Source organism: Apodemus sylvaticus, chromosome 6 (genome assembly GCF_947179515.1).
Source record: "Apodemus sylvaticus chromosome 6, mApoSyl1.1, whole genome shotgun sequence".
In the NCBI taxonomy this organism is placed as follows: Eukaryota; Metazoa; Chordata; class Mammalia; order Rodentia; family Muridae; genus Apodemus; species Apodemus sylvaticus.
In genome coordinates, this window is record NC_067477.1 from 88,717,319 (window position 1) to 88,743,696 (window position 26,378).

Below are 26,378 nucleotides of genomic sequence, written 5' to 3' on the forward strand. Positions count from 1 at the left end.
TATATACTTTTGGAAATGTAATATAACCTTTGCCTTCATTTCCAAGAAACAATCCTCAAGAAATTTATAGAGATCATCAATAAATACTGAGGGAAAAAATGGTAATACAAAGTTGCAGTAAGAGATAGTTATACAAATTACTGAATGAAAACCTGTATAAGAAATAAAGTATTTATATGATAACTGAATATTTATATTTGTAAACATATACAGAAAAGTATTAGGATAACTGACTAGTTTATAAAGTTATTATTTATAGTACTTTAAAATTAAATCTCAAGAACTATTAACATAAACATTTTTAATTAAAATTTCAATGTAGATTATCTTACTGAAAATTAGATTTTTATTGTATCCACGAATTACACAGACACTCAAGAAAATATACTTGAGAAAACTCCAATTTCCATCACCAAAGTTAGCCACAAGTTTAACAAAGTATGTCCAAAATCTCCATCTTTTAAAAGGGAAAACATAGTTACAGAGAAACACACTGTTCCATACAGTAAAAGTATTCCTTTGTTAAAGGCAAACTGAATTTCAGCAATTTAAGTCAATGAATAAATATATTCAATTCAAATATTTTCTCCATAAAATTGCTATGCATTGTGACATATACAAAGATGGAATTTGTCTCAGTCCTGTTACCAAGAACAGAGAAGACTGTCTTATAAGACAAAACAAGGGAGGGAGGGAAAGGAGAGGGGGAGGGAGGGAGGGAGGGAGGGAGGGAGGGAGGGAGGGAGGGAGAGAGAGAGAGAGAAGGAAGCATGCATTACAAGATGTTACACTAAACAAAATTAATGCCAAAATAAACTATAGCCTAGATAATACATATTGTGAGAGTTTTCTGTAGTCCTTCACCAGTCACTGACTCCGTGTGCAGGTAAGCACCGTTCAAGGTGCTGACATTCTAAGTAGCAAAGCACAACCTTGTAAAGAAACACAGGCATACATGTTTACATGACTCCTCATGTTTACATGCTCAAGAGAGCAAACACAAACTAGTGAAAATAGTTCATCAGATAGACAGCTCCTCTAGAGAAAACAAGCCCAGCAGTCTCAATTAACCTGGACCCCCCTCCCCAGAGTTCTCTTAGACACTGGACCACGAACCAAGCATCATACACCAGCTGATATAGGGCCCCCAACACATATACAGCAGAGGACTGCTTGATCTGGCCTCAGTGAGAGAAGATGCACTTAACCCTCAAGAAACTTGAAGCTCCAGGGAGTGGGAAGGCCTGCTAGGGTGAGAGTGGGGTGGGGATATCCTCTTGGAGAAGGAGGAGGAGGAATGAGATGAGGAGGAACTGTCAGAGGACAAGGACGAATCAAGAGGGGGAACACCACATTACTGAAAAAAAAAATACTCAAGAATAATAAGACAAAGAGAAAAGAAAAAAATCTTTCAAAGGTCTCACCCTACATCTGACTGAGGGCTAATATACAATATATACAAAGAACTCAAGAAGTTAGACTCCAGAAAAACAATAACCCTAATGAAAAATGGGGTACAGAGCTAAACAATGAATTTTCACCTGAAGAACTTCAAATGGCTGAGAAGCACCTTAAGAAATGTTCAGCATCATTAGTCATTAGAGAAATGCAAATCAAAACAACCCTGAGATTTCACCTCACACCAGTCAGAATGGCTAAGATTAAAACCTTAGGAGACAGCATATCTTGGCGAGGATGTGGAGAAAGAGGAACACTCCTCCACTGCTGGTAGGGTTGCAAGCTGGTACAACCACTCTGGAAATCAGTCTGGCAGTTCCTCAGAAAACTGGACATGACACTTTCCGGAGGACCCTGCTATACCTCTCCTGGGCATATACCCAGAGGATTCCCCAGCATGCAATAAGGACACATGCTCCACTACGTTCACAGCAGCCCTATTTATAATAGCCAGAAGCTGGAAAGAACCCAAATGTCCCTCAATGGAGGAATGGATACAGAAAATGTGGTGTATTTACACAATGGAATAATATTCAGCAATTAAAAACAATGAATTCATGAAATTCTTAGGCAAATGGCTGGAACTGGAAAATATCATCCTAAGTGAGGAAACCCAATCACAAAAGAACACACATGGAATGAATTCACTGATAAGTGGATATTAGCCCAGAAGCTCTGAACACCCAAGACGCAATTCACATATCAAATGAAGGAAGGAAGGAGAGGGCCCTGGTCCTGGAAAGGCTTGATGCAGCAATGTAGAAGACTACCAGGACAGAGAAGTGGGAGGGGTTTGATCAGGGAATGGGCAGAGGGAAGAGAGCTTAAGGCACTTATGGGGGGGGGGGACCTGTAAAGGGGAAAACATTTGTAATGTAAACAAAGAATGTAGAAAATAAAAGAAAAAAAGCATTGAAATAGAATAAAAAGGATCATAGCAAATAGAAATAATTCATCTTTTGATACTTTGTCTATCAAAGCAAATTTGAAGTTCATATATACAGCCAATACTAGAAACTATGTATTTCTATAAAATTTTCAAAGAAATCATCTCTCAAGTCAGTCTGACTATTGATGATTGTAACTAAGCAGAATTGTTCATAAATGTACTGCATATTCTATTATAGTCAGTCGTAAAACACCCTGGCATGTAAGAAGCAGGGCCAAGTGAAAACTGGCCCTGCTGGTTTTGATCAGCAAATGAACAAGCTGTCAGAATTCCCATATGAAGTACTTTGGGCTCCCATTTGAGTTACTACATGAGATAAACTACTCTCAAAGCTATAAAAACCAAGTACACTCTTTAAATTTTTATTCATTTATTTTATGGGTGTTTAGCCTTTGTGGGCATCATGTGTGTACCTGGTGTTCACAGAGATCAGATGAGGCTGTCAGATTCCCTAAAACTGGAGTTATAATTAAGAGCTGCCATGTGGTTGCTATGAATCAAATCCAGATCCTCTGCAAGAGCAGACAGTGTTACCTGAGTCATCACCTTGCCAATTCCCAAGTATATTTTAATATACATGGCCAAACAAATGGGGCCAGGAATCAAAGCTTATACAAATTTAATGCCAGCCCAAGAAATTATATATAGTTCAACAACCAAAGCAGCCCTAAGAGTGGCATTATCACAAGTCTAGCCTGTCTTCCTCCCACATGACTCTATCTATAATAAGCTGGAAGCTATTCTCTAGGGATTTCAATTGAATGTTATCTTAACAAGAGACCCAAGCCTCATCTAAGACTAAAATATAAGCAAGGTCTGGCATGCCAATTGACTATAGTAATCCATTTAGTAGCTAAAAAGGAAAAATAGAAAGAGACTAGAGGTGAGAGAAATAAAGGGCAGGATAAGGGGAAAGAATGTAAAAAGCAATGCTAAGTGGAAGTGCACCTCTCCACCTGACCAGATGGCTTCAAGCATCACGTGGTCAGGCCAGTACAACCCATGCCAACACCCTACTCTCCAAAACAAAACCAATTCAGAACTCCATCCTCCTTCTCCCCAGGGAATAACATAAAAATAGTAGCAAGCTCTTGGCTAATTCCACATACTCTGGCATGATCTATCTAGTCATCATTTGCAGGAGCAGCCACACGAGCATCTGAATTATCAATGTTGAGGTAAGGACTCAACCTTCACTTTTCATGCTCAGTAACAGAAGAACAGAAGAATCACCCAATTCAAAGTACCTAATGTACTTCTTGGAGGATGCCTAAACATGGTGACAAGGTCCAAGTTTTCAATACAGCTGTTGAGTAGACAAGGACAGAGGACTTGTAAGGACAGACATTTCAGTCAGGCACTTGGCCAGCAGGAAAACCTGATTACAAGGGAATACCCTCAGAGATTCTCCTTCCTGTTATAACTGTAAGGGAATTCCAGAACAGGGAAATGGGAAGGGGTGGATGGAAGAACAGGGAGACGGAAGAGGGCTTATGGGACTTGCGGGGAGTAGGGACCCAGAAAAAGGGAAATCATTTGAAATGTAAATAAAAATCTATCAGTTAAAAAAAAAGAAAAAAAGGAAAAAAAATAACTGGAAGGTAACCACAATAACTAAGTTATATACATACATATTGGTTCTTTGGTAATAGAACTTTCTCCTTTATACTTTCTAAGACAATAATTTGCAAATGTGTAGATGACTTCCAAACAAATCCTTAACATTTTTATTAAAGTAATAGTAATAAACTATCTCTCACAAGCCAAGAGAACCCCAAGAATCTAATAATAAAGAAAACACGTGGAAACAAGTTACTATGAATTCACTGGGTTTTACAAGTGTATTTATTATTAATGCATGTATACCTGCTGTGCACATGCACAGGGTCAGAGGACAACTCTGTGGAGGTCACACTTTCCTTCCCCTTTTGTGTGAGTTCTGGCAATAAACTCAAGTTTGTACAGCAGTATCTTTACCAGAGAACCATCTTGTATGCTCAAATCTGTGTTTTTAACAAGAGTTTATCAATTTGGGAATACTTACACAAAGTATAAAGTAATAGCAGGCAAAAAATTAATATACACTATTTATTCAGAATACAAACTATATTAAGCTGCTTTCTTCTTTCTTGATTCCATAATGCAAACAGTAGAATCAATGAATTAGGGATCAGAAACAACTAGTTTTAAAATTAAATTTAAAAAATCATTACTTCCTAAATGCTCTCTCTAATGCAGAAAGAAGATGAAGACTACATAAAATACTGATGGGGAGTAAGCAATCCTAGCAACTTTCCACAAACACTCAAAAACAAAAAATGCACAACTAGTTTGCTACAATTTTCTGGATTTCTGACAAGAGGTTTAGCAGACAGTAAGGTAGGAAACAGACAAATCAAGAAACTACTGGAAACCTATTTCTTATAATAACTGTCAATAAAGAGTTTCAAAAAATAAAATTTTAACACTCAAAAGCTTTTTAGGGTTTTTTTGGTCAGGTTTGTTTTATTTGTTTGTTTGTTTGTTTGTTTAAATGAACCTGAGGGTGGGAGAGATGGCTCAGAAGTTAAAGGCACTCACTGACTGCTCTATCAGAGAAGCTGGTCTGATTCCCAGCACCCACACAGTAAGTGGGTATAACTCTAATTTCAAAATGTATAACTCTAATTTCAAAAATTCTGACACCCTCTGGCTTCTCTGATAAAAAACCAGGTATGCGAATACTGCAGACATATATACAGGCCAAACATCAACACCCATAAAAAGTAAATAATCCTTACTTTTTAAAATAATTCATTTTTACTTGATGTACAACTGCATATTACCTGCATGTATGTCTGTGTGAGGGTATCAGACCCCTGAAACTGGAATTACAGGTGTGAGCTGCCATATGGGTGCTGGAAAACCCAGGTCCATTGGAAGAGATACATTATGCCACAAAAAACATTAGTTAGAACATGCTATTAAGGAATGCTTACTTCAAGGAGGGGAGGATGGTAATCTTATGACAGAATTTTCACTATTTAGAAAACATGTTGGTTTTTATTAACATTTTTTCCTTTGCCAGATTAAGGTCAATTTTAAACTCTTTAGCAATAACATTGATGTATATCTTATTCAAAAACTGTCTTAAAAATAACTGAAAGTAAGACAATTGTAAGCAAAAATTTAAATATACCAAAGATTAAGACACTTAAATTTATACTGAGTTATGTGTTAACATAATTCATCCACCCCCCAAAAAAAACCAATCCTATTTATTTGGAATAACCTTTTTCTATCAGCATATTTATTCTAATTATTTTCGCTAAATAAAATTGTATACTGTTAAAATTGCACAGTTATCTGAGAAAATTGTAATGCTCCCTTTTTAAAGGAAATGACAGGTAGGTTCTGTCAGGCAGCGGGATACAGGGGATGGGTGAGAGCTATGTATTTCTAAAAATACCTTATTCTATATATGACCCTCAAACAGTATAAATATTTTTACATAATTATGAAAACTACACTTAGTGAAAATAACCACATATAGAGAAACTTCTTCCAGTATTTTCACAATATGGCAAAAGAATGGTGGATCTTTACTGGAAAATGACCTAAGAATAGCAGCCAAAATACTTCTATCACTTTAAAGAGCTTTAAGTATTTTATCTTTCCGTAAAAAGCAATGCTGGCATATATAAACACATCAAGACTAACTGGAAGAATGACTGATCTGAATCAGGAGCAGAAATGTTCTCAGGATAAACCCTCAAGCACCAGATAGTGGCCCACTTACACTAGGAGCATTCCAAGGACATCCAGCTCCCCGCCCATGGTCAGAGCAATGGCTATGATGGACTGACCTGACTCTGCAAAAAGTCCCAGTGATCTCTTCTACAGACTGACAAACCATCCTGTCATTCTTCTTAAAGGTAAGAGAGAATTAAACATCCACCAAATCATCAGTGTTGACAAAAATAAAGGTTGTTAAGAAGTATTTCATATGATGATGTATGTATTGCAATTCTTAATGAATTACATGTCTATATAATCTAGCTGCTAATCCTTGAACGAAAAAGTAACAGAAACAGATGCCTCATGGAATACTGCTATATAAACAGCAGTATCTATGGATTGTGCTGCTGGGAAAAATAAAATTAAACGTGAACCTTACTTTAAAAATGCAGAAAACTGAGAAAATGTTATAAATGCCATGGAGATGAATTAAGCAGAATTCATATGGTGGAAAACCCCAGAGGGTAAAAAGCAAAAGGAAACAAAGGTTCTTTAAAAAGTTTAATTCAAGAGGAAAAAAAAAAAAACCTAGCCCTAACTCTAAAGTTGGCATGCTGGTTTGTGCAGGAATCCCAACATTAAGGAGCTAGATGCAGAAGGATCCAGTCTGTGGCCTGAATGTCCTGGAGAAAAAAGGGGATGGGGAAGGCAGCCACATGCTCAGCAGACTAAAGACCTCTGTACACACTTGGTAACCTATGGACAGGAGACACTATACTCCAAGCCTCCTCACACATGCACTGTATCACACACACACACACACACACACACACACCGATAAATTGTTTAAAGAATGAGGAATTTTTTTTTTAAATATGTTAGTACTTCCAGACCTGAAGCAGTTCTCAGATTCCTTTTAAACTGTTTTCAAAAGATAGTCGTATGGCCTGGGAATATGTATCAGAATGGAGTGTATACCTAGTCTACACAAGAAAACCCACAGAAAAAGCCACAGCCTTAGTTCCCAGTATCAAAAATAAAGCCAACACAAATGACACTTTTGCAGCCTGGACAAAAAAAAAAAAAAAAAGTCTTATTAGTGTTGTTTTGCTAAATGGACATGTTGTCAAGCTGCCTTCTAAATAGTTATGCTTATCCACATAGATAGTTCTGCTCTCAGTCTTAGCCAGAGACTCTTCTTTGTGCAGTGGGCAGCAGTTAAAGCAGTGACTCATAAGCAGTCAAAGCGCTGACAGTAAGGTAACATTCAGGGTTCAGCCCTAAACAGAATATCTACAACAGCACCCTATTCACCCAATCAAAGCACAGAGAACATCACAGAAGTGGTGCAAAAATATGTAAGATCCAGATTCTGAAATGTTGTCTGCTAGATATGAGGTAGCCATATTCAAACAGTCACTGCACAAGATCAGGCCAGCTTAGCCAGTCAGCATTCGAGCAGGTTGAACTAATGAATCCTCAGAATTACAAAAGGAGAAGATGAAGAGAAGACAAAATATGAGGGAGAAAGGAGGAGATGCTGAGGATTACCTGAGAGAGCAGAAAGGGGAATTGAAGATGGTATTATCAAAATAAATCAAAGAATAAACCAAAGATATGAAAGAACATCATCTCTTCCAGGAATTCAGCCCATCTCCTTTTCTACTACTGTCAAGAATACTGCAAGATGCTGTAGTAGATGCTACTGCCTTGTGCTTATTACAAAGAACCTAAAAACTGAGAAAGGGTTCAGAAAGTCAGCCCATTTCATTTGTCCAACATATATGTTTTTCTTCCCTAATATTCTAGGTTCTAAATGAATATTTAAAAATCGTTATGAATTGAAGTTTCTGACTTTTAAAAAAAAATCAGAAAATTCTGGCTGGGATCAACAAACTTAAGATCTTAACAAAGTTATAATCAGATAAAGAAAGTCCAGTAGTGGTACCAAGCCTGAAAATGAACATGATATGCATTAGAGCCATGGTCTCCACACATGCTATAAAGTGCCTTGATGATGAGTCTAATTTTGTTTGAAAAATGGCCTCTCACTAGGTTATCCTTTCTGGTCTTGAATTCCTAGCCTCAAGTTAACACCCTCATCAGTCTTAGGAGTAGCCGTCAAGCTGCAAAGATAAAATTTTACTCCTGATTAATTAAAAAGACAACTGTCTATACCTAAGTCACTATCAAAGTGAGACAACATAAGACTAATACATTCTTTCACCCTAGTTTAAATTCAGAATGAATCAATTACCTCAGGAATAATTAACTCAGTGGAGAAAGGGAGGAAAAAATCAGAAATTACAAAAGGGGGTTGCACATAGAAAATGTCTATATGATAAGAGTGAGAAAAGGGATCAAGAAAAATAAAAATTACTTTCTAAGTATACCTGTGATTATTTCTAAACACAAGAAAACATATAATCCTCAGGGTTAGCCTTACAATTATGCACACAATACTCAAATATTCTCGGTTTTCTAATCCATCACCTTTTCTGAACATATAACACCAAGTTCTAGAATCTTACATTCAACTACATTCTATTTATGCCTGAACTTTTCATGGGTACTATAAACTCATCATGTACAAAATTAAATTCACTGTATTCACCAAATATCTCTTTTATTCCTTCCCTTAAAGAGACTAATGCCTCCTCGATTATTAAAACAAACACCAGAACTAGGTTAAACCCTCCTCTTGGAACTTGCTCCTCCTATGAGTGAGCACATCTTGTTCATGTTTATTCTTTATATTTCCTGGAATCTCTCCTATTTACTATCAAAGCCTTAAGCAAACCCTTCACTGTAGCTACCTGACTGATGGTCTGGATAATAATGGGCCCATGTGCTCATATATTTGAACGTTTAACTCACAGTTGGTGGACTGTAGGTAGGGTTAAGATTAGGATATGTGACTTTGTTAGAAGTGTGCCACTGGTGGTAGGTCTTGAGGTTTCGAAAGCCCACACCAGGTTCAGTCTCAAGATGTCTCCCTGCCTCCATCTTAGGGATCAGATGTAAGCTCTCTGAGCACTCCAATGCCATGCCTGCCTGCTTGACACCCATGCTTCTGCCATGGTGATGATGGAGTAACCTGAAACTGTAAGCAAGCTCCCAATTAAATGCTTTCTTTTATAAATTGCCGTGGGCATGATGTCTCTTCAGAGAAATAGAATAGCAACTAATACACTGACTCTCCTACACTCACTCTCCTTAGTGTCAAACAATCTTTGATAAAAATTAAAAATACTTTTCCATGAGTAAGACCAGTTAATTCTCTTACTTCTGTCTGCTAGGATAGAATACTTTTCCACTCCACAAAGATTCTGTCTCTCTAGCAAGTTCTATCCAAGAGCCAGAAGAGTGTTCTCTTTCATGAAGCAAACCTTTCCTTTTAAACATCTGTTTTGGACAGTGTTATGTCATCTTGACATGAGTAAAATTATCTGAAAGGAGAAAATCTCAATTGAGAAAATGCCTCCATAAAATCTGACTCCAATTTTCTTAATTTATCATTGATGGGGAAGGGCACAGCCCATTATGCATGATACTATCCCTGGGCTGGTGGTCTGGGTTCTCTAATACCACACAGGCTAAGCAAGACATGGGGAACAAGCCAGTAATTTGTATCTTTCCATCAGTTCCTGCTTCCAGGTTCCTGTCCTATTTGGTTTCCTGCCCTGACTTCCTTCGATGATGAACAGTGATATGAAGTATAAAGCAAATAAACCCTTTCTCTCCAAGTCGCTTTGTCATGGAGTTTCATTAAAGCAGTAGTAACCCACACTTAGACAGCTCTCTTAAATCCTTAATTTTAAAAGAGTCTAATATTTTTTCATAATGTAGTATGTGTGTAGAAAGTTCCAAGAGAGTGAAGTAAGTCCTGGGTGATATGTATTTTGACATGGGCATAGACTGTTGAGGACTCCAAGACCAGCTGGCCCATGGGAAATTGGCCAAGTATTCATTACCCATATGGCTAGGCTGAAGAGAAAAGACAAAGCTGCCCTCTGGAGTCCAGGATGAGTGTTTATGAATGACGGGTCACTGTGTGAAAAGACTAACAACTGCAGGGGCCTCCTACCTGATGCTGACACCCTGAGACTGCTAGTCTACAGAGCCACTCTACTGAAACTTGCCAACCCTCCCACATCCTGTACCTAATAAATCTGCTGAGATCCCAAGTAGCTTTGGAGACTCCACCTGATCTGTTTCATTGTGCACATCTGTTTGTCTGTCTTTTCTTTAATGTTACCACCCAAGCCAAGGGGGAAAAGAACATATAACAACAAGTAATGAAAAACAGAAGGCATGAATTTTAGAGGAAGCAAGGATGAGTATATAGGAGGATTTAAAAAGAAAATAGGGAAGGGGGATGATATAACTATATTAATCTCAAAAATTTAAAAAAAACAAAATTTAAGGCAAAAATGCATCCAAACTGGTCTGTAGATCTCTACTTTTTAAAACCAAACTGAAAAAAATTTTGTTCAAAGTGTCTATTCCAATTTTTTCCTGTATTATATAAAAAAGATACTATTATTTTCAGTAAACACAGCATGAAGATCCTACAAAGTGGTATAATAATATATAGGTATTTTTTAAGAAACAAGAATGATGCAATATAAATCTATATTTCCCCTTTATTTCTATATTTATATATACTTCTATTAATGGGATCATACAATACACACTAAATATCTGACCATGAATAGGCCATTTAGCAAAATATTAATAATGCAAATCATATGCTAAAATTAGTCTATTAGTCAAACTATAGACAAAGACAGAAATTAAAAAATCTAACCTCTACTGGAAATACTTAAAGTAATAGTAATTTTAAAATAGAGACTCTAAAAGAAAGGTTGGATTAAATTACTTACTGGCCTCTTTTCCATTACTGACTTTCCAGGCTTCGAGGGTTGTAGACTCATTGATTACTGATTTCTGTGCTTGGTATGGCACTTAGTACTCATCCTATCAGAGCAGATAAGTCTGCACGGAAAGCTCAGGTGGGCCACACGAATGAGCGAGCCTTAGCATCCTGCTTTCCTAAAGCTAATGCCTACAGCAAATCCACCTTTGGATATAGTCCAATATTGCAAATAATGACCTGAGTCACCAGAAAATAACACCATATAGTGTAACATAAAAGATATGGAGCCTAGAAAGTTTTAGCAAATGGTGTCACCTGTCACAGCCAAAGAAAAATCTTAGTTAGTACTTCTACAAACATTCTGAATCCATAGCTATAAACCTAAAACTGCACAGCGAACCCCCTAGAGACTTAAGAGAAATGACTTGCTAGCCAGAGTTCTCTAAGAAACAACCTCCAAGATTTTAGGAAGTGAGGAAAATCCATATCCACCTGAGCCTCAGATAAATGAAAGTAATGCAAGGAAAGCAAACGTAATTGCTCCTCAGGTTCCATCCTGTATGTAAGGATACCTAAAACTGTGAATACAAAAACCCCATACAAAAGCACATCCCAGACCACCTCTAACAGTATACTTTTGACACTTCATTACACAACCCAAGCTTCATCTACTTGACATTACAGTCTTAGCAAGTTATTCTGAGTTTCATAATTCAAATACATATGAAATTAAGTAAATATATACAAGATCATTTAAATTTTAAAAAACAGGGCCAGTTAAATGACTCAGTAAGCTAAAGCACTTGCCACCAAGCTTATGGACTTGAGTTTGCTTCCTGGACAAACTGTGTGGAAAAAGAAAAACTGACTGCCAAATTCCGCTACGCTCCAACACATAGCATGCACGTGTGCACACACACAAAATAATTGTAATAAAAGTTTTAAATTGTGAAATATAACATGTGTTCTGCTTAGCAAATGGGTTTTAATTACTAGTTAACATGGTAATACTATAATTATGTGCAAGTTGTATTTTCACAGAGTACTATTTTCTTATTTCTCCTATAAGCTATCAGCAAATTTGTTTTACAGTTCACCTAATTCTGACTAAAAACTTACTGAAATTGTATGAAAATATTTTCAGTAAAGTCTTTATTCATACTCATCATATTTACCCAGGTCCATTCTTCAAGTCTGGAAGTATTGAACTTCTAGAAGTTTTCATTTTTAAAAGAAATTGAAGCAATCTACTGACAGTCATGTCTTAAGTCTCTTATTTTCAAGTTCAATTAAAAAACAAAAATTACTTGTAAATTTAGCAACATATGTTGACTGATAAGTTTGGTGGGACGTGCCTATAATTCATGCACTCCAGAGTGTGGTCAAATTCTAAACTTACCCTGGGCTGCATGGAGTGGCAAGCCAGCATAGGGGCTCTGCCAAACACATAAGTTACAGATAAGTTGAATTTCTTTTAGCAATATGAATCAGTATCAATCACAAATTTTCAGTCCCATGTAGGTTTTCCTTGAGACTAAGGTAGTTTCTTTATAAAAGGTTTTTCAAACTACCATACATAAAATCCTAATGCAGAAGTAAGGGAAGGTGGCCTAAATAGGTAGGATTGCTTTCCATTCTGACTTAAATCCATGCTGGTATACACTGAAACTAGTAAAATCTATCAAGTCTGGGACTGCACAATGTAAACTACTCCTGAAAGGCAGCATATATAAAAGCAAAAGCACACTCTAACCTTTGTAGTTCACTGCCAGGTACATACAGAGCATACATCCGCACCCAAAGCAGCACAAAAGGGCAAAACTTAGGGCTAGGCTAAGAGGTTCTGGAGCCTTGCTGGTCCACATCGGAACAAGCAACATATAACCACTGTACTCACTAAGGAAACTATAGAACACCACCACAGACTTTGGGTATCTCCTTATATCCCACAGAATAAATCCAAACCCTCTAAAGAGGACACAGCCCTACAACCTTTAAGAGCTCAATACATCAAAGTTTTAGTTAGACTTGCCCGAGGACTCTTCATCCAATATCCAATTATAGCCCACCACAGGATTGGTCAACATAGGCTTAGACTATTTCTGAACCTCTGAGCCCTGTTATCATGAAGCAATACCATGACTATCAGTCCCGTTCTAACCACAGTACTTCTCTTTACCCAGTTTCCCACTTTTCCCTCCTTCCTAAAGCTTCCCTTTAGACCCACACTGTTCTAGTAAAAGGAAGCACTCCCATAAAGCCAAAAGTTTCACTGTATAAGGAAAGGCCACCTGCCCTGCAGCCTTCTCCAAGACTGATTAGTCTTTCATTTTTTAATTATTATCATATTTGGTATTTATCATTACTATCTCATCATCTAGTCAAAAGTCATGAGCAATTTTCTACAACAACAGAAACTAGTAATATTCCTGCTCTTGAACAAGTCTTATACACTAGGGAATATATCAGGAAGGGAAGGGAAGAAATAATTTTAATGTTCTACTACCAGGATATGCCATTGCCAAGTAAAAGATCTGTATGACAAGAACTTAAAGTCTCTGAAAAAAGAAACTGAAGATCTCAGAAAATGGAAAGATCGCCCATGCTCATGGATTGACAGGGTTAATATAGTAAAAATAGCCATCTTGCCTAAAGCAATCTACAGATTCAATGCAATCCCCATAAAAATTCCAACTCAATTCTTCATAGAGTTAGAAAGAGAAATTTCCAAATTTATCTAGAATAACAAAAAAACCCAGGATAGCAAAAACTATTCTCAACAATAAAAGAACCTCTGGTGGAATCACCACCCCTGACCTCAAGCTATACTACAGAGCAATAGTGATAAAAAGCTGCATGGTATTGGTACAGTAACAGGTAGGCAGATCAATGGAATAGAATTGAAGATCTAGAAAAGAACCCACACACCTATCACTTGATCTTTGACAAAGGAGCTAAAACCATCCAGTAGAAAAAAGACAGCATTTTCAACAAATGGTGCTGGATCAGCTGGTAGTCAACATGTAGAATGATGCAAATTGATCCATTCTTATCTCCCTGTACAAAGCTCAAGTGGATCAAGGACCTCCACATAAAACTAGATAACACTGAATCTAATAGAAGAGAAAGCAGGGAAGAACCTGGAGCATATGGAAACATGGGAAATTTTCCTTAACAAAACACCAATAGCTTATGCTATAAGATCAAGAATTGACAAAGGGGACCTCATAAAATTGCAAAGCTTCTGTAAGGCAAAGGACACTGACAATAGGACAAAACTGCAACCAATAGACTGGGAAAAGATCTTTACCAATCCTACATCCAATAGAGGGCTAATAGCCAGCATATGCAAAGAACTCAAGAAGTTAGACTCCAGAGAACCAAATAATCCTATTTTAAAAAATGGCGTACAGAACTAAACAAAGAATTCTCAACTGAGGAATACTGGATGGCTGAGAAACACCTAAAGAAATGTTCAACATCCTTAATCAAATGGTAAATGTAAATCAAAACAACACTGAGATTCCACCTCATACCAGTCAGAATAGCTAAGATCAAAAAACTCAGGGGACAGCAGATACTGGAGAGGATGTGGAGAAAGAGAAACACTCCTCTACTGCTGGTGGGATTGCAAGCTGGTAAAACCACTCTGGAAATCAGTTTGGCAGTTCTTCAGAAAATTAGAAATAGTACTCCCTGAGGACCCAGCTATACCACTCCTAGGCATATACCCAGAAGATACTCCAACATGTAATAAAGACACATGCTCCATTATGTTTATAGCACCCTTATTTATAATAGCCAGAAGCTGGAAAGAATCCAGATGTCTCTCAACAGAGGAATGGATACAGAAAATGTGGTATGTTTACACAGTGGAGTACTATTCAGCTATTAAAAACAATGAATTCATGAAATTCTTAGGCAAATGGATGGAGCTAGAAAATACCATCCTGAGTAAGGTAACCCAATCACAAAAATAACACACAAGGTATGTACTCATCGATAAGTGGATATTAGCCCAAAAGCTCAGAATACCCAGGATACAACTCAAAGACTGCATGAAGCTCAAGAAGTAAGACCAAAGTGTAGATAGTTTGATCCTTCTTGGAAGGTAGATCAAAATACCCATGGCTCATAGCCAACCAATAGACTGAGCATAGGATCCCCAATAGAGCAGCTAGAGAAAGGACCCAAGGAGCTGAAGAGGTTTGCAGCCCTACAGGAGGAACAATAATATGTACCAAACAGTACCCCCACAGCTCCCAGGGACTAAACCACCAACCAAAGAGTATATACATGGAGGGACCAATGGCTCCATCTACATAGGTAGCAGAGGATGGCCATTTCAGACATCAATGAGAGGAGAGGCCACTGGTCCTATGAAGGCTTGATGCCCCAGTGTAAGGGAATACCAGATCAGGAAAGTGGGGTGGGAGGGGTTGTAGTAAACAGGGGGAGGGGTATGGGGGATGGGATAGGGGTTTGGGGGGGTTAATGAGGAAAGGGGATACTATCTGAAATGTAAAGTAAATATCTAATAAAATATTTTAAATATTTTAGAATAAAAGTATTTTTTTTAAAAAAGGATATGTTGTTTATAAATTGCATCAGAAGAACCAAGGATGGAAATCTTAGCATCACGATTTCCAAATGTGCAGCACATGGAAGGACATTGGCAATTTACAAAATTCTCCATTGATAGAAATCTGCAGGCACATTAAAAAGAACTAATTCCCAAAGCAAAGCTAGGCTTTCAGTGCATATGGATACATGGAATCCAACACTCTTTTTATTCCACTTACTAGATATCCTGAGTCATCTCAAAATACACATGGACAATCTACCTCATACTCTTTTAAAAGCCTTTCTGTTCATGTTGTATGGCTGATGTGGCATAGAGTAGACTCCTAAAATATGTACTGAGTAAGTACAAGCATAACTAAAGACAGCTCTGATAAGCCATTCACAGCTAAGGCCTTGGAAATCCAGATTCTCTTCCTCCAATTCCCAAGGATACACCCTCACCCACTGCACTTCCCTTTCTGAGGATTTGCTGACTTCATTCTATTTGTCCTTGAATTCTGTGTTAAATCAGTTTACTAAGAAACTACTTTTTACTGAACAGGAGTATTAACAATAAACAAAAACTACTTAGAAATTAAATGATAATTATCAAAGAAGATAATTCACAGCATTATACTGAGTAATTTTTCTAAATTTAATGAAGTCTTTCATATGCATATACATAAGAAAAAACATAAAAAGAGATCATTTAAGATAGATAAGTTAGGAGCTAGGGAGAAAGCTCAGGTAAGCTGCTTGTTATACAAGCATAAGAACTTGACTTCAGATCCCCAGGACCCACAGAAAAAGCTGGGCATAGCACATGCGTTTCCAGTTTCAGAAAACAGGCAGATCTGAGGGCTTACTGAGCAGCCAGTCTTGCCAAAAGATGTACTATAGATGCAGTGATAGATCTGATCTCAAAAGAGACTGAAACAGGATGGAATTTGGCTTAGTAGTGACAATTTGGCCTTGTATGAATTGGCCCTGAGTTGAATCCTGAGTACTACAAAGATAAAAAATTAAGTTGGAGAATTATAGAGAAGATACCCAATGTTGAACTCTGGTATCCACAAACACACACACATGCCTCCGTCACCCATGCTCATAAACACACATACACAACACACTCACACACACACACAAAAACAAAATACAAGAAAAAGAAAAAATGGAAAAATAATATTTCTATACCTCTTAATTAATCAAGTAGTACGTAATTTTGAAAAAAAAACAAAAAACACTGTAATCAGTATTATTTTCCAGTGGAGAGGTCATCTTCCAATTAAAATACATCATAAGTAATATTTCCTATCTTCAAAAAAATGGAAAAATAATATTTCTATACCTCTTAATTAATCAAGTAGTACGAAATTTTGAAAAAAAATCAAAAAAGTAGCCATTCTAATATCAGATAAAATTGACTTTCAACCTAAAGTCATCAAAAAAGACACTGAGGGACACTTCTTGCTGGTCAAAGGAAAAATCCACCAAGAAGAACTTTCAATTCTGAACATCTATGCTCCAAATACAAGGGCACCCTCATTCGTAAAAGAAACTTTACTAAAGCTCAAAGCACACATTGCACCTAACACAATAATTGTGGGGGACTTCAACACTCCACTCTCCTCAATGGACCGATCAGGAAAACAATCAATGTCTTAATAAGAAAGAAACCCAAGACTACAGCAAGAATGTAAATTTTCATTTCTGTGATAAAGATGAAAACCTTTAAATCAAGACTTAGGGTTTTTTTTTTCTAATTTATTCTTTAACCACATCCCATACCTCTACTTCCTCCTCCTCCTCCTCCTCCTCCTCCACCTTCACCACTACCACCACCACTCACTCTCCTGTCTCCAAGAGGACGCCCCTATCCCCATCACCCTACCAGACCTCCCCACTCCCTGGGGTATCAAGTCTCTTGAGGGTCAGGTGAATCTTTGACTAAGTCTAGACCCCGGCAGTCCTCTGCTGAATGTGTTGGGAGCCTCATATCATCTGGTATATGCTGCCTGGTTGCTGGCTCAGTGTCTGAGGGATCTGGGACCCCAGGTTAGTTGAGACTGCTGGTCCTCCTACAGGGTTGCCCTCCTCCTCAGCAGCTTCCAGCTTTCCCCTAATTCAACCACAGGGGTCACCAGCTTCTGTCCACTGGTTAAGTGCAAATATCTGTACCTGACTCTTTAAGCTGCTTGTTAGACCTTTCAGAGATCAGTCATGATAGGTCCCTGTTTTTAGGTACACCAGAGCATCAGTAATAGTGTCAGGACTTGGAGCCTTCCCTGAGCTGGATCCCAATTTCGGCCTGTCACTGGACCTCCTTTTCCTCAGGCTCTTCTCTGTTTTTGTCTCTGCAGTTCTTTCAGACAGGAGCAATTCTGGGTCAGAGTTTTTGACTGTGGGATGGCAACCCCATCCCTCCACTTGATGCCCTATCTTTCTATTGGAGGTAGGCTCTACAAGTTACCTTTCCCTGCTGTAGGGCATGTCATCTAAGGTCTATCCCTTTGAGTCCTGAGAGTCTCTCACCTCTCCCAGGTCTCTGGTACACTCTAGAGGGTCCCCATACCTCCTACCTACTGAAGTTGCCTGTTTCCATTCTTCCTGCTGGTCCTCAGGGCTTCACTCCTGTTCCTCCACCACCACCCAATACCTGATCATGTTCCCCTCTTCCCCTCCATGTCCCCTTTCCCACCCAGGTCCCTCCCTCCCACACCCTCCTTCCTGGGATTGCTTTCTTCTCCCTCCCAAGTGTGATTGAGGCATCCTCACTTGAGCCCTTCAGCTTGTTAACTTTTTTGAGTTCTGTGGACTGTGTCCTGGATATTCTGTACTTTTTTGGCTAATATCCACTTATTAGTGAGTATATACCATGCATGTCTTTTTGGGTCTGAGTTACCTCACTCAGGATGATATTTTCTAGTGATATTTTCTAGTACCGGCCATTTGCCTGCAAAACTCAGGATGTCCTCGTTCTTAATAACTGAGTAGTATTGCACTGTATAAAAGAACCATATTTTCTGTATCCATTCTTCTATTGTGGTACATCTGTGTTGTTTCCAGTTTCTGGCTAACACAAACAAGGCCGCTATGAACATAGTAGAACACTTGCCCCTGTGGCATGGTGGGGCACTTTTGGGTATATGCCCAATAGTGGTATAGCTGAGCTAATTCCAATTTTCTGAGGAACCTCCAGATTGATTCCCTGAGTGGTTGTACCAGTTTGCAATTCCTCCAGCAATGGAGGAGTGTTCCTCTCTCTCCACATCTTTGTCAACTTCTGCTGTCACCTGAGGTTTTGATCTTAGCCATTCTGATTGGTATAGGTGGAATTTCGGGGTTGTTTTGATTTGCATTTCCTTTAGGTGCTTCTCAGCCATTCAAGATTCCTCTGTTGTAAATTCTCTGTTTAGTTCTATACCCCATTTTCTGATTGGGATTGTTTGGTTTCTTTGTGGTTAGCTTGTTGAGTTCTTTGTATATTTTGGATATTAGCCCTCTACTCAATGTGAGTTACTCAAGATTTTTTCACAATCTGTAGGCTGCTGATTTGTCCTATTGATTGTCCAAATATGTCCTTTGACTTGCAGAAAGCTTTGCAGCTTCAACCCAGACACAAAACCATAGACACACAATATCTGTCCTGCTTTCACGATGTACAGACTTAAAAGATAGAACAGAATCTGAGGGAAGGCCCAAACAATGTTTGGCACAGCTTGAGATCTATGTCATAAGAGGGAGCCCAGTCCTGACACTATTAATGATATTCTTCTACACTTGCAGACAGAAGCCCAGCATACCCGTCATCAGAGAGGCTTTACTGATGGAAATAGATGCAGAGACCCATAGCCAAACAGTAGCCAGAGCTTGGGGAATCCTGTGGAAGAGTGGGAGGAAAAATTGCAGGAGTCAGGAGGGTCAAGGACACCACAAGAAAACCTACAGAATCAACTAACCTAGGCCCACAGGGGCTCAGAGACTGCCAACCAGAGAGCATGCATGGGACTGACCTGGGCCCTCTGCACATATGTCACAGTTGTGCAGCTGGGTCTTCCTGTGGTATTCCTAAAGTGTGAGCAGGGTCTGTCTGTGACTACACTGCCTGCCTCTGAATCCCTTTCCTCTAACTGGGATGAATTGTCTAGCCTCAGCAGAAGATTGTTGTGGATGGCCCTGTTGTATGATGGACCTAATCTTACTGCAACTTGATATGCCAAGTTTGGTTGATATCCTTGAGAAACTAAGTCAATTTGTGATATGTATAGAGTATCTTAGCTACTTTCTATTGTGACAAAACACCACAGTCAAGGCAACTTAATTGGGCCTATGGTTTCAGAAGGTTAGGGTCCATGATGGCAAAACTAAAGCAAGGTGTCAGGAACAGCTCAGAACTTATATCTAGAACCAGGAGCAGGAGGCAGAGAGCGCAATGAAACATTACACATTTTGAAACATTAAAGCCTACCCCCTAGTGACACACTTTCTCCAAAAAGGCCAACCCTGCTAGTTCTTCCCAAACTATTCTATTAACTGGGGACCAAGTATTCAAACATATGAGTTTACAGGAGTCAATCTCATTCAAACCACCGCAAAGTATTAGAGGCCCCATATTAACATAATAACATATAACATTCATATATATGTTTTACATTAATTTTATTATTTAACTTTTTTAAAGTATTGGACATTCATTCTGGAGGATTTCATGATTGTAAAATGAACTTTAATAAATCATGAAAATAACCTCAAAGTCCATTTTTAAAACCTGTATGTAATTAATCCCCACTAATTTCTAAAGTCTATTATTTAGTTTTGTATATTTTATGTATTCTTTTTTTTATGTTTTCTCTAATCTCCCTCTAGCCAAGTTCTTTCTAATAGGATCAGATGACTGCAGTGTTTTGTGTTGAACAGTTAGGTTTTAGATTAGAAAGATTGGAAAGGAAGGAAGGAAGGAAGGAAGGAAGGAAGGAAGGAAGGAAGGAAGGAAGGAAGGAAGAAAGAAAGAGAGAGAGAGAGAGAGAGAGAGAGAGAAAGAAAGAAAGAAAGAAAGAAAGAAAGAAAGAAAGAAAGAAAGAAAGAAAGAAAGAAAGAAAGAAGAAAAAAGAAAGATAGATGTGTGTGTGTGTATATATATATATATATACACATATACATATAAAGGTAATACATAAAAACTGATAATTCTAAAACAGTTGCAGTCTGATTAAACACTAATATTGTTTGTCATTTAAAAAAGAAAAAGGTTTATTTCAAATTCAGAAGCAGAAGTTAAGAATGAATTACAATGTATATTATGGCTTAAAGAAACACTGGGTAATATATATCATCATATCTTGAAGTTGCATCATTACCTTATAAAATGTACACAGTAACAAACACACTGAAACTTCTGTTTCAGTTATTTCTCCCATTGGAACATTACCACTTCAATCCATTTTATAACCTCCAAACCTCAAGAGATGCTGACCTGAAAGGCTATTTTTTGCATATGTTGGTCGTCAAATAACAAAGAAAAAAACTTGAAAACTCACAATGCAAAGGATTACATATCTAGCTTGTTCCAAACCACAAACCGGCTCAATCTTTCAGGAATAAAACCAATTCAAGATTAAACAAAGCAACATCCAAGGACTTTTCAAATATGAGATTCAGGTCAAGGATTAAGCTCAAGGAGCCAAGATTCATTTTAGGATTTTCAGAAAGGCATGAGCGTTGAGGGAAACTGGAGAAAACAGTGCTACAAAGTTAACAATGACTATCTCAGTTGACACATAATTGCTTCTCATGCTACAAAATATGCTATGTAAATCACTAGTTTAAACATCTGAACAGGGCAGAAATGGGTTATTAACAGCAAACTATCCTGAAACATATTACTTCTGTAAACAATGGATGGATAGATGGACAAAATGACCCAGTAGTATTCTGTGTAACTAAGAAGTATTTTTAATTCAGAGAATCAGGTAGGACCTGAACATTTTGACAATGTTCCCTGCCCCTAATTTTCCAGCTCTGAAATCAATGATAACATTTTTTATTCATACGTACTTGTAAATTTTTACAGGATCATTAAAAGTCATCAAACTGAAACATTCAACAAAGTACCATGAAAATCAGCTGTTTTGTACTATCATAAGCAATCATATTAAGTTATTTTTCACTTGTCTTAATTTTTCTTGAGGGGACTGTTTAAGATTCCTTCTATCAACACATACTTTAGTGTGAAGTCCCCAGTTTAACGTTCTGTTTCAGACTGTGGGAATGCAACTTTAATCATCACCCTCAAGAACAAACACTGGTATGAAAAAAATAAAATAAGTAAATATCAAGTATACAGCAATCAGACCTGGGTGCAAGTATTATTTTCACTAGGCTAATGGGATTTGGCAGTCTGTCAGTAAAATATGATATACTACTCTAAGAATATGCAAATCTTTCAAAAAACAAAGAACAGACTCAAAGGTCTTACAGGTTTTGTTTAGTGACAGAGCATCTGCCTATAGCATGAATGCCATAGACTCCCAACACCCATGGAAGAAAAAAAACAAGATTCACAGACTTTCTACCTAGCCTTCTGGTTTCTTTTCTAGAGCAACTGCAGGTGTTCAGGAAGTGAGGACAGTGTTGCTGTTAGAAGCTGAATCAGGACAGCCAGCTCATCCAAACGCAGTAATAGCTTCGCCTGGAGTTGTATGGCTAAGCCAAGTCAGATTCAACTTTGAAACACATTTTCCAACCTTCTTTTCCTCTTAATTTTACTCTTTAATCAGATAATTTGTCTCATTCTGGCAAAGGAATTTAAGACCTCAGTTTGACAAAGTATGGCAAAGAACTATATTTAGCTGTGACACTGAGGCGTCTGAGCACAGGTTTCTTGGTCTGACTCACCGCATCACCAGATCTTATTAGCATGTGCCTAACACAAAGTAGCCACAGTCACATTTGATAAACAAATCTACCTCCAGTACAATTTTAACTAAAGCCTTATAAATATTATTTATAATAACATGTTTCAATTTTCTTTTCACAGATTTTCCAAGGTTGTTATTATCTCATTTTTTACTCATAAGAAAACTAATGGTTACAAAGTTCAAAGGACTATTTCATTATCCCATCATTAAACAGGGATTGTGATTCATTCCTTATAATCTCAGCATATAAGCTGATTTGTATGTTGTCTCACTCCTGTAATAATATTAGCAACAGACTTAAGTATACACCACCATTATTCAAACATACGCATTTACTCAATCACAATATTTTTTAAAATATTTAAAGTAATTTAAAAGCTATCATTTGCTGTAATTCAAAGTTCTCTCTACTGAATATTGGGGACATTATATTATCAAAATAAAACCTGACTCTAAAATAGAAACTTAATTCTAGAGTATTGCCATGTGAGAAATACATGACAATCTGTGAAATCACAAATTTTAAAATCCATAATCTGAGAAGCTTGCTCTTCATCGGCCAGCACTGGGGACTCTCAGGACAGAGCCATTTTTTGTTCTCTAGTTCATGCTCCCCATTTTTCACTGCTACTTGGTTATTCAGCTTTGTTGACTCACCTATCTCAATCTACTTCAAATATCCCCTCAAACCTTTCAATGTAAACTAGAAATAACACAAATGCTCAGTAAATGTGAGTACTACACTTAGCAATATGATTACATTAAAACATACAGCCTTTTATTATCTGCGAAAGTTTGCATGTAAGCGCTGGTACTGTTTACAGTAAGAGATGTACAGCATAACATTTTGCAATGACCATATGATTTATAAAGGCCTGAAATCTTGAAGTTATTTCCCAAATCCACTCCAACGTTTAACTTATTTCCCCCAAATAAATGATAAAAAAATGTGTAAATATATACCAGTGTCACAGAGCTTCTCATCATAACCTAATAGTATACCAATTATACAATCCTCTATCAACTTCTGTGAAAAACTGATCATCAAACTATTTGGCGTGTAAGGTCACTGATGGAGCATACCACTTCCATAGCATGTGAAAGGCCTTCAGTTGTAGGTGTTAACTAAAATATCTATCACCTTTTTTAGCTTTTGTTTGCAATCATAACACCTCCTTATAGACAGGAGGCATGGTGACACAAATCTGTAACTCTAGTTCTCAAAAGAATAAGACTGGACGATCTAAAGTCTAAGGCCTATTTGTGTTACACAGTAAAATCCTATTGCAACAGAAAGAAATAAAAAAGAGAATAAGGACATGAATCAAAAATAATAAAAATAAAAATAATCACATCATTTTGATGTTCAACCTCTGAAAACTTGAAAAAAAATACAGAAGTCAAGCCCCTTAAATTTCTTGAAAATATATATACCATTATTTAAAAATTAAAAATAAATCCTTTTAAAATTTTTGTGCACAGGATGGAGGAAAGAGAACACTTCTAGTCTGTATCCAAGGACAACTTTGTGAAATCAGTTTTCTCTGTCCACCTTCATGTGAAGTCTAGAGATTATAAACTCAGGTCACCAGGCTAGTACACAAATGACTTTATATGCTGGACCCATTGAGGCCCCAAATTAAAGTTCTGGGATGGGAAGTTCAAATGACCTGCACCAGCATAGATTATGTACTGAGCAGCAGAAATCTAGTATCTATTACAACTCTGCCAGGGAGGACAGACACAGAGTAAATACAGGGGGCTTACTGGCTAACAAGCCTAGCACAATCAGTGGGGTCTAGGTTCACTGAGAGATCCTATCTCAAAAATGAAGCAAGCACTAGAGAAGGACACCCTCCCAAAACTCCTGGCTTCTACACACACACACACACACACACACACACACACAGAGAGAGAGAGAGAGAGAGACTGAGAGAGACAGAGAGAGACAGTGAGACAGAGAGAGATCGAGAGAGAGAGAGAGAGAGAGAGAGAGAGAGAGAGAGACTGAGAGAGACACTGAGAGAGAGAGACACTGAGAGAGACAGAGAGACAGTGAGACAGAGAGCAAGAGAGAGAGAGAGAGAGAGAGAGAGAGAGAGAGAGAGACGGTAAGTAAAGTTTAAAGATTAAAAACTCACATAATGGTAGAAAATACTTATAACTATAACTGTGGTAGGGTTTACTGTTCACAACATATAAGGGATTCTAACCTTTCAATTTAAGAAAACCAATACCCCATTTTAATGATAAGCAAAAGGCCAACATAGAAATGAAAAACTGTTCACTATCAGGAAAATGCAAATTAAGGCTACAATGAAGATATTATTTCATATCTACCTATTAGAGTAGCTATTATCAAAAAGCTGAAAGATACCAACAGTAGCACAGAAATGAGTATAGCAGTCATGGAAAAGGATACATAGCCATTCTTCAAATACACTGAAGCAGAAAAAGCTATATCATCCCACAATACAAACTTTGGATACACATCTAAAGGGATATGTGCACAGTACATTACAACACTTTTCACAACATTCAAATAGCTAATCAGCTTAAAGAGTCCATCAGGATGAAGAGAGGGAGCATTTAATTCAAGATGGGTGAGCATGCAATTCATTATGGTAAATGAAGTAAACCAAGCAAAGAAACACTTCACAATCTCACATACAAACTGCAAAATGAACTCATATATAAATGAAGAATGGGCATTATCAGAGTTCATCTGGTAGAGATGGCAATGGTTGGTCAAAGGCTACAACATTTCAAATAGGGAGAAATTTATAAACAAACTAAACAGAGGGACTAGTACCAAAGTATTTATTTAAAAAAACTAAGTAACATTCATTTTAAAAAGGATGACTGTAGAAGCTGGAAAGGCTGTAACTGCTATTAATACTCAACAACATGCTGCTTTTATTGAGGTACGAGTATGTGTCAAATTATATTGATATAATTTGTTCTTTTAGAGGTTTAAACTGTGCTTTCAACTCAGGAAAGATGTATCCCAATTTACTGTGGTAAAATGATAATACCCAAAAATTAACAGTCACATTGGGCTAGAAATAGTAAACAATTTTTCCACTTGCACAGAGAAATGCGCTGTATTAAATATGTAAAGTCCTACCTACAATAATTTTATTACAGAAAGGAATCAAGAATTCTCTAAATAATGAAAGAAAAGTGAGGTGATGGATTATGTTATTTAGCTTTACTGAATTATTTCAAACTATATACATTAATTCAAAATACCACACTGTACTCTATTAAACATACAAGATTGTGAAAATAAAACATTCATTTAATTTTTTTTTTGATGGTTTTTCTAGACAGGGTGGGATGATGGTAATGAACGTTTCTTTTTTTTTTTTCTATGAACTTGATACAAAACTATCCAATACAATAAGACAAACAACAGTAATAAAAACAAGTGAACAAAACAAAAAGCCTACAAAAAGCATAAATAGCACTTTGTACTCCTAGACATGAGGTCTTCCCCAAAATGTGGTTAATACACCCAGTAACACTCCATTGAAAAATACTGAACATTGACACCAAGTAGATATTAATGACAAAGAGGTTCTTGGTTAAGGATGGAATTCTTTGTCTAGTTCCCCTTTTCAGTGCTAGAATTTTGTCTAGTTTCAACTTGTACAGGTCCAAAGCATGCTGTCATAGTCTCTGTGAGTTCATGTCTGATAGTTCCCGGTGTCTGTTAGGTTCTGTCTCCTAGAGTCATCCACCATGTGTCACTCTTACAGTCACTTTGCTCCTATTCCCCAGAGATAGAGAAGCCATAAAGGGAGAGATTTGATTTTCTTTTTAATTTCATTTAGAGCTGAATACGGTAATGAACGTTTCTGATCCCAGCACTTGGAAGCCAGAGTCAAGGGGG

At 37.4% G+C, this 26,378-nt stretch overlaps 1 protein-coding gene across 2 annotated transcripts in view; it reads right to left on the reverse strand.

Annotated features, from left to right (window-relative positions):
- Nucleotides 1–26,378, reverse strand: part of Snx13 (sorting nexin 13) — a 110,456-nt gene that overhangs the window by 79,307 nt on the left and 4,771 nt on the right. The gene's annotated exons all lie outside the window — the stretch shown is intronic.